At 36.3% G+C, this 13,044-nt stretch overlaps 1 protein-coding gene across 1 annotated transcript in view; it reads left to right on the top strand.

Moving 5' to 3' along the window:
• The window catches only part of DPH6 (diphthamine biosynthesis 6), a 173,236-nt gene that overhangs the window by 142,335 nt on the left and 17,857 nt on the right, over positions 1-13,044 (top strand). The gene's annotated exons all lie outside the window — the stretch shown is intronic.

A 13,044-nucleotide genomic window follows, 5' to 3' on the forward strand; every position in this document is an offset into this window, starting at 1 on the left:
TTAGGAAATTAACCTGCAGAGTAGCAAAAAAATTATTTTAAGGTTTCAAGTAACAACTGTTAAACCCATATCGTTGTCAAATCCTAAATGTGTTCTAAACATTAAAGAAAGATTTAGTTATTTTGATTCTTTTCTATTAACTGTGTATTATATTTAAGAGAGTTTGGGGGCAAATGTTATTAGTATGGCAATGATAACTAAAAGATATAATTGTAAGAATATTTTATGTCACAATTATGATGGAAAAAAAGGAAATTACCCTACTTCTATGAAAGAATGGAACTCCTCTATAAGTTAGCATTTTCTCCTCCACTGCTCTTAATTTATCAACATTATTTCTAGACATTGTTAGTACCATTGCCTTGATATGTTAGCAGATACCTTCTTTACTAACTTTGTGGATCTCATATTTTCTTTCAGTTATTTGCGTTTATTTTATGGTTTACCAATATGTACCAAATGCTTAGAAATCCCTGAAACATTAATTCCTTTTTTCATCAAGCGTTAGTAAGCATCTAATATGTGTGAGGCAAATAGTAAATAAAAATCAAAATAAAAATGAAGTGAGCATATATTTGCCACAAATTACATTTGATTTCTAGATTATTTGTTGTCACTTATTTAAGTTGAGCTAAATGGACATGGTTGCTTTTTATACTGCTCTGATGGGACATTCTCACAGCAGCTACAGCTTCTCACAACCTGATACCTATGTTCACATCTATTCCCTACCGTCAGACTAAATGTTGCCTCTGAAATAAGCAATGTAGATAAATAACGAAATTAAATTTATGGGGGCGAAAGAAAGAGAACTTCAGAAATGAGAGACTGGGGCTTTGGCAAAAAAGCTTTTTGCAAGCTGTTCCATAAATCTAAAGTTACAAGTTCAGGTTTCAAGCATGTAGAGTCTTTGTAGCACAGGCAACTAAGGCTTTGGGATTGCAGACCTTGCAAACACTCATCCCCTCCTGTATCTTCCTCCTCTTTCTCTTTATTGTGTCCTTCACATCATAGTAACACATACCACCGTCTCTCCCATTCCAGATTCCACCCCTCCTCCACACTGTTTATTGCTTTAGCTGCTTCTCTTTTTTGCTTCCAAACCAGAAATTTCAGAAGTGTTCTTTGTATTTGTGGTCAGTGCTTCTTCCTGTCCCAGACACCTCAGGTACCTGGAGTCTGGCTTCTCTCAACACCTCCAAATGGATACAGCTCTGACCAAGATCGCCCACAATCTCTGTTTTACCAAACCCAACCAATGCTTCTTAGCCCTTATCTGACAGCTATAAACACTCCTTAAAACGCCCCCATCAGCATCCGTGATGCCACATTCTCCTAGTTTTTCTCCTTTTGTTCTGGTTACTCTTAGTCTCTTTTGTCAGTTCCTGGTCTAGACTCCATTTTTACTCTATCACCTTTTTCTGGGTTTAATCAGTCACTCACATGGCTTTAATAACTAGCTATATTCTGATGATTCCCAAATCTTGCTTGGCCAAATTTCCCTGCAAATCTCTGGTGCCCGGAGGCACTGAAAATTAAATCTCCACAAACTTGATGGCGGCCTTTATAGCTATACCTCACTTTTTGCCATTCATTTTGTCTTCAGCTTAGTTCAGTGCCTGTCACGCGTCAGGCCTGCAGTATTATTGACAACCCCAAATTTGCCTCTACCTTCCGTTTCATTTCCCAAAGAATGCATTTTGCTCACTGCCTGAAGATAACTGTTCTAATATATTCTACTGTAATTGTGTCACTCGCTTCAAAACTTTAAGTCCCCATTGCTCACTGACTAAAATCCAAGTTCTTTAGACTCCCCTTTCCCTTACTTACTCTTGCCAACCCGTTAGCATGATCTTGTCTGTTCCATCTCCGGAATATCTTCTACACCCAAGCACTTCTCGCCGTCTCTGTTGCTACCACCATAATCCTCTCTTGTCCGGAGTACTTCATCAACCCTTAAGTGGTCTACTTACTTCCACCACTGCCCTGCTACAATCCATTATTCATACAGATGCCAAAGTAGTTTTTTAAAAGTGTAAATCAAATCATTTCAGTGTTTTGTTTAATTTAAACAGTTTCTCATTACAATTAGAAGAACATCAAATTCCTATGAGACCACAGCCGACAAAACCATATATGATCTGCATCCACTCAATCTTCTCGGGTTTGTTTTCTGCCAGTCTCCATCTCACTCACTGGGCCAGAGCCACACATGCCTCCTCATTACTTAAACACACTTGTTTGCCCTTTTTCTTAGAACTCTGCTCTGCCCGAAATGTTTTTTACCTCAGACCGTCACATGGCGACTGCTTTCTCATAATTTAAGCGACAGCTCAAATGCTGCCTCCTCAGAAAAGCTTTCCCAGACTACCTCAGTTTACATAGATCTCTACAAATTACCATGTTTATCTGTTTACCTGTGTATTATCTGTTGTGCCCTCACCCATCCCACTAGAACGTAAGTTCCAGTAATCTTACCAAGGTTTTTGGCAAAGACATTAGTTCTTCAGTTCTTTCATGCAGTTTTGTGTTCATCTGTCTGTGCATCCATTCATTGCTCTCATCCTTAAGTTACTTAGCATTTATTGAGGACCTGCTATGTGGCAGATGCTGTGGTGAGCACTAAGTATACACGATGAATTAAACAAAAAAATTCTTGTTCTTACGGAGTGGACAGTCTGCCACCATTACTTTCAGACCTGAGAGTGAAGTTTATTGGGGACCTTGTTAAAATGTAGGTACTCGTTTCCCACCATAAGAAATCTGAGTTCAGAAGGACCCGGGAATCTGATCTTTAAACAAGCACTAAGTACTTCTAACACAGTGATCACATATATCATCTTGTAGTTCTTCAATACCAACAACACACTTCAAGCCCTATATTTCTAGATCTCTCTGAAAGAGTGTAAGCCTTCTTGAAACTGTTGTCATCCATTGGCTTCTACTACTTAAGTCTTGAAGCCTTTCTGAATATTTTCTTAGCTTCCTTTTGAGGCTTACCGTATGAGTCCCAGCCCTTATAAGTGGTGGTCCCAACCATAGCCTTCCTCCTGTGGTGATACTAAATACCCCCCATGACTTCAGCTACCAATTTTATTCTTATGACAATTAAGACTGTTCCTCCACCATCTTTTTATGCTCCAGACATCTGTATTCAGCTGGACACCTTTCTCTCTTACATGACTCAAGCACTTCAATCTCAATTGTGCAGAACTAAACATTTCTTGGGTGACATATCCATGCCATTTGTATGTGTCCTGACCATGAAAGGTTCTGTCTTCTACTCAGTTGTCCAAGACCAAGAAAAAGTGAATCATAATAAATGATTTCTTAGGCTCCATTATTCATAAATAAGGCCCTGACTTCTTTTAATTCTACCTTCTATCTTATTATCTGCCCCTTTTAATCCTTGTTGTCAGTGCTTTGGGGTTATTGCAATCTTCTAGCTCAAGTCTCTCCTCCTCACCTTACCCCTTGTCAATCCATCATCCACAGGACTGTCATCATCACGCATGTGAAGTGTAAATCTGATCATATTACACTTTGCTTGTAAACTTTTGCATTGTTCCCCATTGCCTCAAAGTAAAATTTAACTCCTAGACACAGCCCAATGTGTCCTTAGGGAAACTGAGGCTTGTAAAAATAGGCAGTCTTCTACATCCACCCTATCTATCCTTTATGAGTTTGCTACTATTGATGGTTTCCCTAGAGTGAGTACTCCCTTGTTCCTCCATCTTCTACTCCCCCTCTCTGCATGCTTTCTCTCTCCTTTTTTTTTCAAACTTTATTTTGAGAGAAAGAGAGTGTACATGTACACACGAGCAGGGGAGGGGCAGAGAGAAAGGGAGAGAGACAAATAAGAGAGAGAATTCCAAACAGGTCCTACTCTGCTAGCATGGAGCCCTACACAGTGCTCCACATGGAGCTTGAACCCATGAACCATAAGATCATGACCTGAGCCGAAACCAAGAGTAGGACAGATGGTCAACTGACTCAGCCACCCAGGTGCCCCATATTCCTTCACTCAAGTAAATCCAAACTGTCCTTAAAGTCTAAACTTCACAGTCATGCTTAAATAAGCCTCCTGTGAGCTGCCATTTTCTTCTTTGACTCCCAGTATGTAGACTTCTCATGCTATATATTTTTTCTATTGTTTATTATAACATTAAACCATGTAATGTATAAAAACTAAATTCAAACACTATCAAAAATGAAAAATCTTCTGATTCCAAGTCCCCAGGTTTTCTACCCCTTCCCACAGCAGCCAGTCTTCTCTGTTCTAATGTATCTCTTCAAAAACTTGTTTTGCATATGTAAATACATATGCAAGCGTTTATTCAGTTTTACCTAAATTGGAGCATGCTATGCACATTTTTCTCCATCTTCCATTTTAACACATAAAGATACATGTCATTTGTTTCCACAACATCATTAGGTGGATAACTATTGAGCCCATTGTTTATTGATGAACTTTATTCCTTACTGATTTCTTTCATGCTTTCATGTCTTTTGCTACTTCAAATAATGCCAGAATGAACATTACTGTACATATATTTTGTGGCATGAATAAGTTTATCTGTAGGATAATGTCCTGGAATGGAAATACTGCGTCAGAATGTATATATGATTTTAAGGGTAATAGACATTGAAGACATCCATTTTCAGCTGTGGTGGAATAACTTACATCAGACCGACTCTCCCAGTTAAAAAAATTAGAATAGTTATATGAAATTAAAACAGAAATAATGTTGGAAGGCATTAGAGAATTACAAAAAAAAAATGAGAAAATTTGACGGGATTCCAGTGAGAACAGAGCCTCTATTCCCTTCAAGATATTTTCTAATTCAAAAAAATGGTACAGGGATAGGAAGCAGTTATGGAGAAAACTCTAGCTGAGTAGGGCTTTCATGGCTCTGGAGAGACCCAAATTGGAATTCACTGCAAACCTAAGTGGAGTGAACCTGGTTAACCCTCCAGGTATTCAGTCAGTCTCCTGAATGGGTTATAGCTTAGGGGTAAAGGCAAACCAGAAATAGAGCAGCCCTTGCAAATACATATATCCCACTTTTGATCATACCAATCCTAGACTGAATTAACCTGTGCTACTACTCATATTGCTTGTTTCCTCTTAAGAAGGATAACGTGATTCACAGCCTCAAACTGTCTCTAAAATATTTCACATACAGTTTTCAGCAGGCAATCAGAAATTACCAAGCATATCAGGAGATCTGATGAGAGAATTGAAACCAGAGAAACTGAGAAAAAAACACACCCTAGAAACAGTCTCAGAGGAGTCATATGATCACATTCCCAGATCTAGACTTTAAAATGACTGTGGCATTGGGTGAGAAGATGAACTATTTTAGGGGAAATTTGGAATCTATACAGAAGAATCAAATAGAATTCTGGAACTTAAAAATACAATATCTGAAATTAAGGATACAACATGGGTTTATCAGTAGGTTTGATACAGTTGTGTAGATAATTAAAGACCTGGAAGATAGGGTGATATAAAACATCCAGGCTGAAGCACAAAGAAAAACAGGATGGAAAGTAAAGAGAAAAATATAAAAGATATAAAGGAGAGAAGTTTGTCATACCCGTAACTGGAGTTGCAGGAGTGAAGGAGAGAGAAAAAGGAACAGAAGCAATGTTTGAAGGGATTTTACTATAGGATTTACCTGTCATTATTTTTGCTGATTTTGACAAGGAGCTTTTCAAAACGGTAAAAATTGCTCAAAAGAGAAGGATTGAATATTAATGGTTAATTGCACATTTTTGGCAGGAATTATTTTTTCCTGATGGTTACAGAAAATTATGCAAAACAATCTAGTGTGTCTTTTTCTCTGGCTTCTGCATAGTCTAATCTGTGTGTACATGAGCTTTCCATGAAGTAAGTGCTAACTAAATTTTTACACCAATTTGTTATCAATTTATTTCTCACCTCATGCACAACAGTTATCTGACACAACCCAGATCTTAACCCAGATTTTTGGTTTTCTTATTTTTCCTTTCATTTTTACTTATGCTCATAAAAGAGACCTCAATCTGATGTACCCAGAGCACAATGATTCTAATATTAAAGCAGAATGAGTCATTTGTCAAACTCCATCTTCTTTCTGCATTTGTAGGGTATGACTTTTTTTTTTTAATTTTTTAAAGACACGTTTTCTAGGACTCTGTCTTCTCTGTCATTGCCTAAGACAAATCAGATTTTAAGGAATGTCCGTATGTCTCTATCTTTATGAATAATGTGATTAACCTCATTAAGTGAGATAAAAATCAACTACGTATTCATTTTTCAACTTGTTGGCACAACTCTCCCAAATACTCAAGAAATTCAAAAAGAGAAAAAAAATGTTTGACCTTGTAGGAATGGGAGAAAAAGGGATTAAATAGAGGAACCCATTTTGTTCACCTGCCTCAGATCTCCTGAAACATCTTTTATGTACCTTTTGTGTAATGTGGGTGGACATGACTTATAAAATGTAATAAGTTAATTGAGCTAATATGTTAATCCTTTAATATATTATTGTATCTAAGAGTTAATATTTTTTAGTTAAGGGAGTTTTTGTATATTATAATGATTTCCCTTGAAGAAATCACTATTTAATCGTGAGAATTACAGACAGGTTGGTGGCAGAGGTGGTGGAGAAAAGATGATACCTTTGGGCAAGGGTCCTTTTCATAGTTCATTCAGATTGCCTGGGGAAGAGGCAGTGTCAGACAGCAGTCAGCAAGCTAACTCTGTACCCAGGAGCTCAGCTGTGAATCCTGACTCTACTGCTTACTTCAAACATTGATCTAGTTAGTTTCCCACGTATAAAATGGAAGTAATAGCAATAGAATGATATATAAGGTGCTTAGCTCAGTATCTGGCACATTCTAAATGCTCAATAAATGTTAGCAATGTTTACTATTATGAGTAAAATTTGCTATTACTGAAGAATAATTCTGAAATTTTTCTGCTTTACAATAAAAAACCCCAGAAAACTGAGTAGACACAATAGTTGGAGTAACATTTAAAACTCTCAAGAGATTGTTAACTGACATATATCAACATGTAGATAACAATCCTAACAGAAAACTGGCAAAGGCTGTGGAGAAACGCTGTACAGAAAAGAATATCTCAAAACCAAATATAGATATGAAGAGATGATCAAACAGATTTAGCAATCAGAGAAGTACAAATTAAAGCAATAATAAGATGTTACCTTGTACCAGTTTGACAAAAATAAGAAAACTGGATAATGCCAGTTGTTGACAGGTGAGGTTTTTACAGAACCTTAGGAATATAGGTTGGTACTACCATTCTGGAAGGCAGTATTGCAATTCCTATATTAAATATCCCCATCCTATCAGTCCACAAGGGACGTTAGTGAAAATAGTTTTTGCAGGTTTATTTTTGATGGTGTTGGGGTTCTTGGAAGCAGTATGAATGTCCATTGCCAGTTAGTTAAAATTAACCAGTTACTTAAAATGTGTTGAGTGCACATTATGAAATACAGGTCTGCAGTTAGAAAAATATCTTCATTGTGCATATAGCAACAAAGTGTTGAATGCATAAAAGTGACATGGAAATCAATTAAAAATACAGGCACACAAAATAATAATACATTTGCAAGGACATAGACAAAAGATACCCATTAAATATTTCTAAATGTTTGCCTCTGATAAGGAAAAATCTTGAATAAATTATACAAATAAATGGCAATTAAAAAAAACAATGTAAGTTACTTGCATATTGCTGAAAATTTGAGTATAATAACGTACAGAGAAGTAAATAAAAAGCATAGTTTCTCCACCCTGTGATGCACACTGCTAACATTGTTGGTGCATTCTGAAACTGTTTTTTTTTTCCTGAGAGTTCACTTTTTATACAAGTTCACATAATTAAATAGTTGTGCATGTTTTATTTACATAATTAGGTTCAACTGTACATGTAGTTTGTCTTGGGTTTTTTTCCTAGCATTATGTCATATTTATTTTCCCACACAAATATATCTAATTTGAAAATACATTAAAATGGCTGTGTGGATTCCATCATATTTGTATCCTACATACAAATGTATTATGACAAATTTAATGAGTTATCTCTTGTTGGAAATATTTGTTATTTCTAAATTATTATAAATAATTTCACTTATTTTAAAATTATTATAAATAATATTATGATTATTATTTTTCCTACTGAATCTTCATGTACATTTCTGATTATTATTTTCTTTAGATAAATTCCTAGGAATGTAATTTCTAGATCAAAAAATACAACTTTAAGGATTGTACATTTGTAACTCTAAATTAACTATAGAACAATTTTAGCTTGCTTCTTAAACTTCTGCAGGTTCCTAAAATTATCATCTGATAAGTGAACAAATGGATTCTAAAATTATTTTCTCCTTCGTGGGTTTTTTCCCCAGGACTATTTTCTCATTGTTCAAAAAAGTAGATGAATTTTAATATAAAAGTTGCATCAAATTTTAAAGGTTTAGAACTATTCCTTAAATGTTAAAGAGGAGTCTTATTTTTGTGATGTTTTACAGTGTTTGTCAAATGGGTCTTCAACTTTTGGTTCAGAAACAACCTTCTGAGTCTTTCCCTTCTCCCATTTCAGCATCTTACTTTCATCCTCTATAGTTGATTATTTTGATATTTACCTCCACATCTCTAAATTTCATGTTTGTATTACTACTTCATGACTCTCTTCAATTTTAGCATTATTTATTCACTTATCACTCCAGAATATGCAGAGTTAGCTGTCTCCCTTTACCTCCACCGCATATGTGAACTTTTTCCCTCTACCATCTTCCCATATGGTTATTTTGCAAGTCTAGTTGACATTATGATAACTGTGAAAACCGAATACACAGCTGAATTAGGTAATAAACTCTGGTCATAAACCTTTCCTGTACAACTTTTTATTTTTTCCCTTCAAATAATAATTGTCTTGTTCTTTGATCTATTTAGTATTGTGCTCACCACTAATTCAATGCTGTACTCATTACTGGTTTATTAATCTCTTATCTAGATGTTCACGGGTGTTGAGTATTTTGTCAGTTTTCTCCCCAGAAGAAGTTTTCTCCAACACCTTCTGACATGTAGCCTGGACCGGTTTCCTCCTATGCCTGTTGTAAGGCTGTCATCCTAGCATCTCCCCATAGTCCTGGAGATCCCTTGATCCTCCCTCTGTCTTGGAGCCCTTGTTTCCTGGACACAACATTTTCCTTTTTCTTTGTTTATTCTCACTTTTGTGAAGCATATTCTCTAGAAGATTTTTAGGAAAGGGTCCACAGGAGGTAAAACATTTGAGACACTGTATATTTCTATAAATGTCTTCATTCTTTCCTCACTTTGAATTGGTTCTTTAGCTGATCACAGAATACTATTTTCAGAATATTTTTCCTTCTGGATCTTATTTCCTTGTATCTCAGTACTGTTGAGAGCCCAAAATCATTCTGATCCCTAACTATATGTGATCTTATTCATTTCTCTCTCCATCTCCTCTCCAAGAGTATATATTTCTTTTGTTCCTAGAATTATAAAATTTATTTGCTATGTCTTGAGTGAGTGTGTTTTTATCCGTTGTGCTAGGATAGGTAGAATTTTTAGTTTGAAAATTTCAGTTTGGGGAAATTTCCTTGAAGTATTTCACTGATGTTTATCTTCCTTCTGTTTTTGCCTCTTGGAATTCCTATTATTTAGATGTTACTTAAATTTCTAACTTTTCTTTCCTTATTTTATCAGATTCATTTTTGCCATTTCTAGAATTTTCAATTTTATCTTCAAACCTTTGAAACTGTGCCCCATAGGGTCAATGAGGTTGAAACTAGCAGAAAGTTTAAAGCTTGTTTTTCAGAGAACTATTCCCTCCCCCATCAGATACTGTGTCTTTTTAGACCCCCCCCCCCCCAACAAATCCACTAGCTATGTCTGCAGAAGCCTGGACTCAAGGTCGATTGCTATGGTTCCAGCCTAGGTATAAGATACCTCCTAGAGATAAGGAGTCCCGGACCTCATCTAGTTTCTACCTGCCCTCAGAGCATGCCTGTAGCTCCTTCTCCTTGCCCTCAGGTAATCTCCTGACTCAGGGTCTGAATTGTGCCTCATTCTGGTGTCAGTCTCCACTCCCCAGTGAACATGGGATGTATGTTACATACATGTTACATACATGTTTGCTCAGTGTACAGACTCCATCTTCCCTCATGAATACTCATAACTTTTCCCTTCCCTTTTCCTCAATATGTATGTAATCTCAACCCCTATGATTATAAAAAACATATTCTCTCCCCTTGGAGGGAGGCAGATTTGAGGCTTGCCCTCCAGTTTCGTCTCCACGTTTGGCTGCTTCTCAAACCCTTTCCTTGCAGCATACCTGACTTCTGTCTCAGTGATTGGCTTTGCTGCACATCAGGCAGATGGACTTGGATTTGGTTACAATTTCAACTGAGTTTTTCATGGCCTATTTTTAATTTCTAAAAGCTCATTTTTTGTTCTCTGAATTCTCTTTTTTAAAATTATAGCACTCTATCCTTATTAGAGTGTATCCTATTTTTATTGTTGTTCCCTCTTTTTTTGTTTCTCATTTTTCTTCCTTTAGTTTTCTTTTCCCGTACATAGCTTGTTTTCTCCATTGTTTCCGTTGGTCTCTAACTTTAATTTTAGAGATGTTTCTGCTAACCTTGGTGTTCTCATATTTAAGAGTAAGGGCCTAAATTTTTTATTGTAAGCACTAAATGTGTGGATAGGGCTTTATGATCTCGAACTTTACTATAGGAAGGTATGGCTAAGTCATTTAATCTAAGCCATCTATATTCCAAAGAAAAGGATTCTCCAATCTCCTCTCTTGAAATAAAGACATGCTGTAATTTGTTTTGTTTTGTTTTATTTTGTTTTGTTTTGGTTTGATTTGTTTTGTTTTGTTTTCCTGGGAGTTAGGCAGGAATAAATGACTAGCAGTCTCAGAATCTTATGTGCATACATTAACTGATTCCATTTTATTATAGTTCCTCTTCCCTCAGCTGTGTCTCATTTCTCCTACGCCAGTTCCTCTGTTTTCATCACCGTATGCAGAGAATAAACTTCCAGGGTTCTGCCAGGGTGGAGGAAAGACAGTTGCCAGGCTACAGGGAAGGAATTTAGGGATCTGACTGCTTGTTAAACAGACTGCCAATCAATCTTTATTTTGGGGCACTTTTCATTTCTCCTTCACTTCTCGAGGTACCTGGTGCTGCCAACTCCTTACTCTGTTTTAGAGGAAAGAGCTGTTCTACTGTGTAAATTGGGTTGGTCCTCTACACTCTCCACTGTTGACCTAGGACTCGGTGTTCTTCGTTCTGCTAAATTGTTTGATTTTGTCACTTCCTCTCTTCTGTTCCCCATCTTTGTCAGTTTATTCCTTGTTATGAAATACATTCTAGCAAGATTTTAGAAAGGAGTGAGAGTAGATATAGGGATTCAATCTACCATCTTTGCCAGCAACAATTAGTCTTTAATCAAGAAATTTCTCAAGATCATCTAAATAAAAGTTGTCTGCTAGATGGGAGTGTGGAACCATACCAGGTGAAAAAGTGTGAGTTCATAGGTTTGGTTGCTTCTTCCAGGACTGTTCACATAGAATTGGAAAATCTGAATTCTTGCCTTGAGTCAAAGGTAAGCAGATATGTATTGACTATTTAAGGATTATACCACTCTGCTAGGTGTTGAACTAAACCAGGATAAGTGTAATGCAAGTTTCAAGCTTAAAACTGTGTTCCAAGCTCTGTTCTATAGGAGTTAACTTATCTTCCTTCTGGGTTTGACAAAAGTACAGTCTGCAATCCAAGCTACCTATCACTTTTTCAAAAAGAAAAAGAGGGGCACCTGGGTGGCTCAGGCAGTTAAGCATCCGACTTCGGCTCAGGTCATGATCTCACAGTTTGTGAGTTTAAGCCCTATGTCGGGCTCTATGCTGACAGCTCAGAGCCTGGAGCCCGCTTCAGATTCTGTGTCTCCCTCTCTCTCTGCCCCTCCCCTGCTCATGCTCTGTTTCTCTCTCTCAAAAATAAATAATAAAACATTAAAAAGAGAAGAAAAGAAAAAGAATTTCACCAAAGTTGATTTAAGAGAGACAGAATTTTAAGCCTTGTTCCCTGCAGTGGCAACTTTATGGAAAAGAACACCTTTGACTGACTTTGAAAGTAAAAGGTAGGCAGAATATCTTTGACAAGAGATTTTGAATTTTGAACATAATTGAGTTGGAAGGATATGTGAAACTTTATGGTCAAGATGTCCACTATGATCAATAAAAACTATAAGATGTGTTAAAATTTACTCTAAGAAAGTAAAAAATATTTGCCAGACAATTTCAAAGAAAAAAAAATTAAATGTTGAGAGTATTGTGAGTAACTTCAGAGATAAACTGGCAGTCATACTGGCCTTACAAGAGGGACAGTATTTTTGACTGGCTGGATTATTTAGAGTATATTTTGAACAGTAGGAGAGGAAGTTGAAAAAGGAGGTTGAAACCAGACAGAAAGAGATTTTGAGTCCTGAAATGAGTATTTAATTATCTAAACAATGAGAAATAACTGAAAGTTTTAGGGGAAGGCAGTAAAATCCTTAAAAGTGTACTTTAAAGATTTTGACCAGGCAGTAGGGTCCATTGATTGTTGTATTTAAAGAGAAGAGGTGCAGGCCATTTTCCACAGTTAGTGGCTGTTTCAATATATGACTTTGAACTTATTCTTCACATTTCTCTGAATGTGTTTCATAGGTGAACTCTTAATTGCCAGTGTCATGTTGTACTAATAGAATTGAATAATAAGTATTTGTAAGGACTTTTTATACAACCAGTCTATGCTAATCGCTTTAAAGGGTACGAAGTAAGTAAATGATTTGGTATTTTTCATGACATAGAGAGTCTAACAAGTCTAGAGACCTGGATAAGATGAAGCCAGATAAATTGGTATTTACTATAAATGTAATTGGAAGCTAAAAAATGGAAGATGGTTGCATGACCTGGAGTAGCTGAAAATGATATCATTCAAGTATTAGCACTTAAACTGG

This window comes from Prionailurus viverrinus, chromosome B3 (assembly GCF_022837055.1).
Source record: "Prionailurus viverrinus isolate Anna chromosome B3, UM_Priviv_1.0, whole genome shotgun sequence".
In the NCBI taxonomy this organism is placed as follows: Eukaryota; Metazoa; Chordata; class Mammalia; order Carnivora; family Felidae; genus Prionailurus; species Prionailurus viverrinus.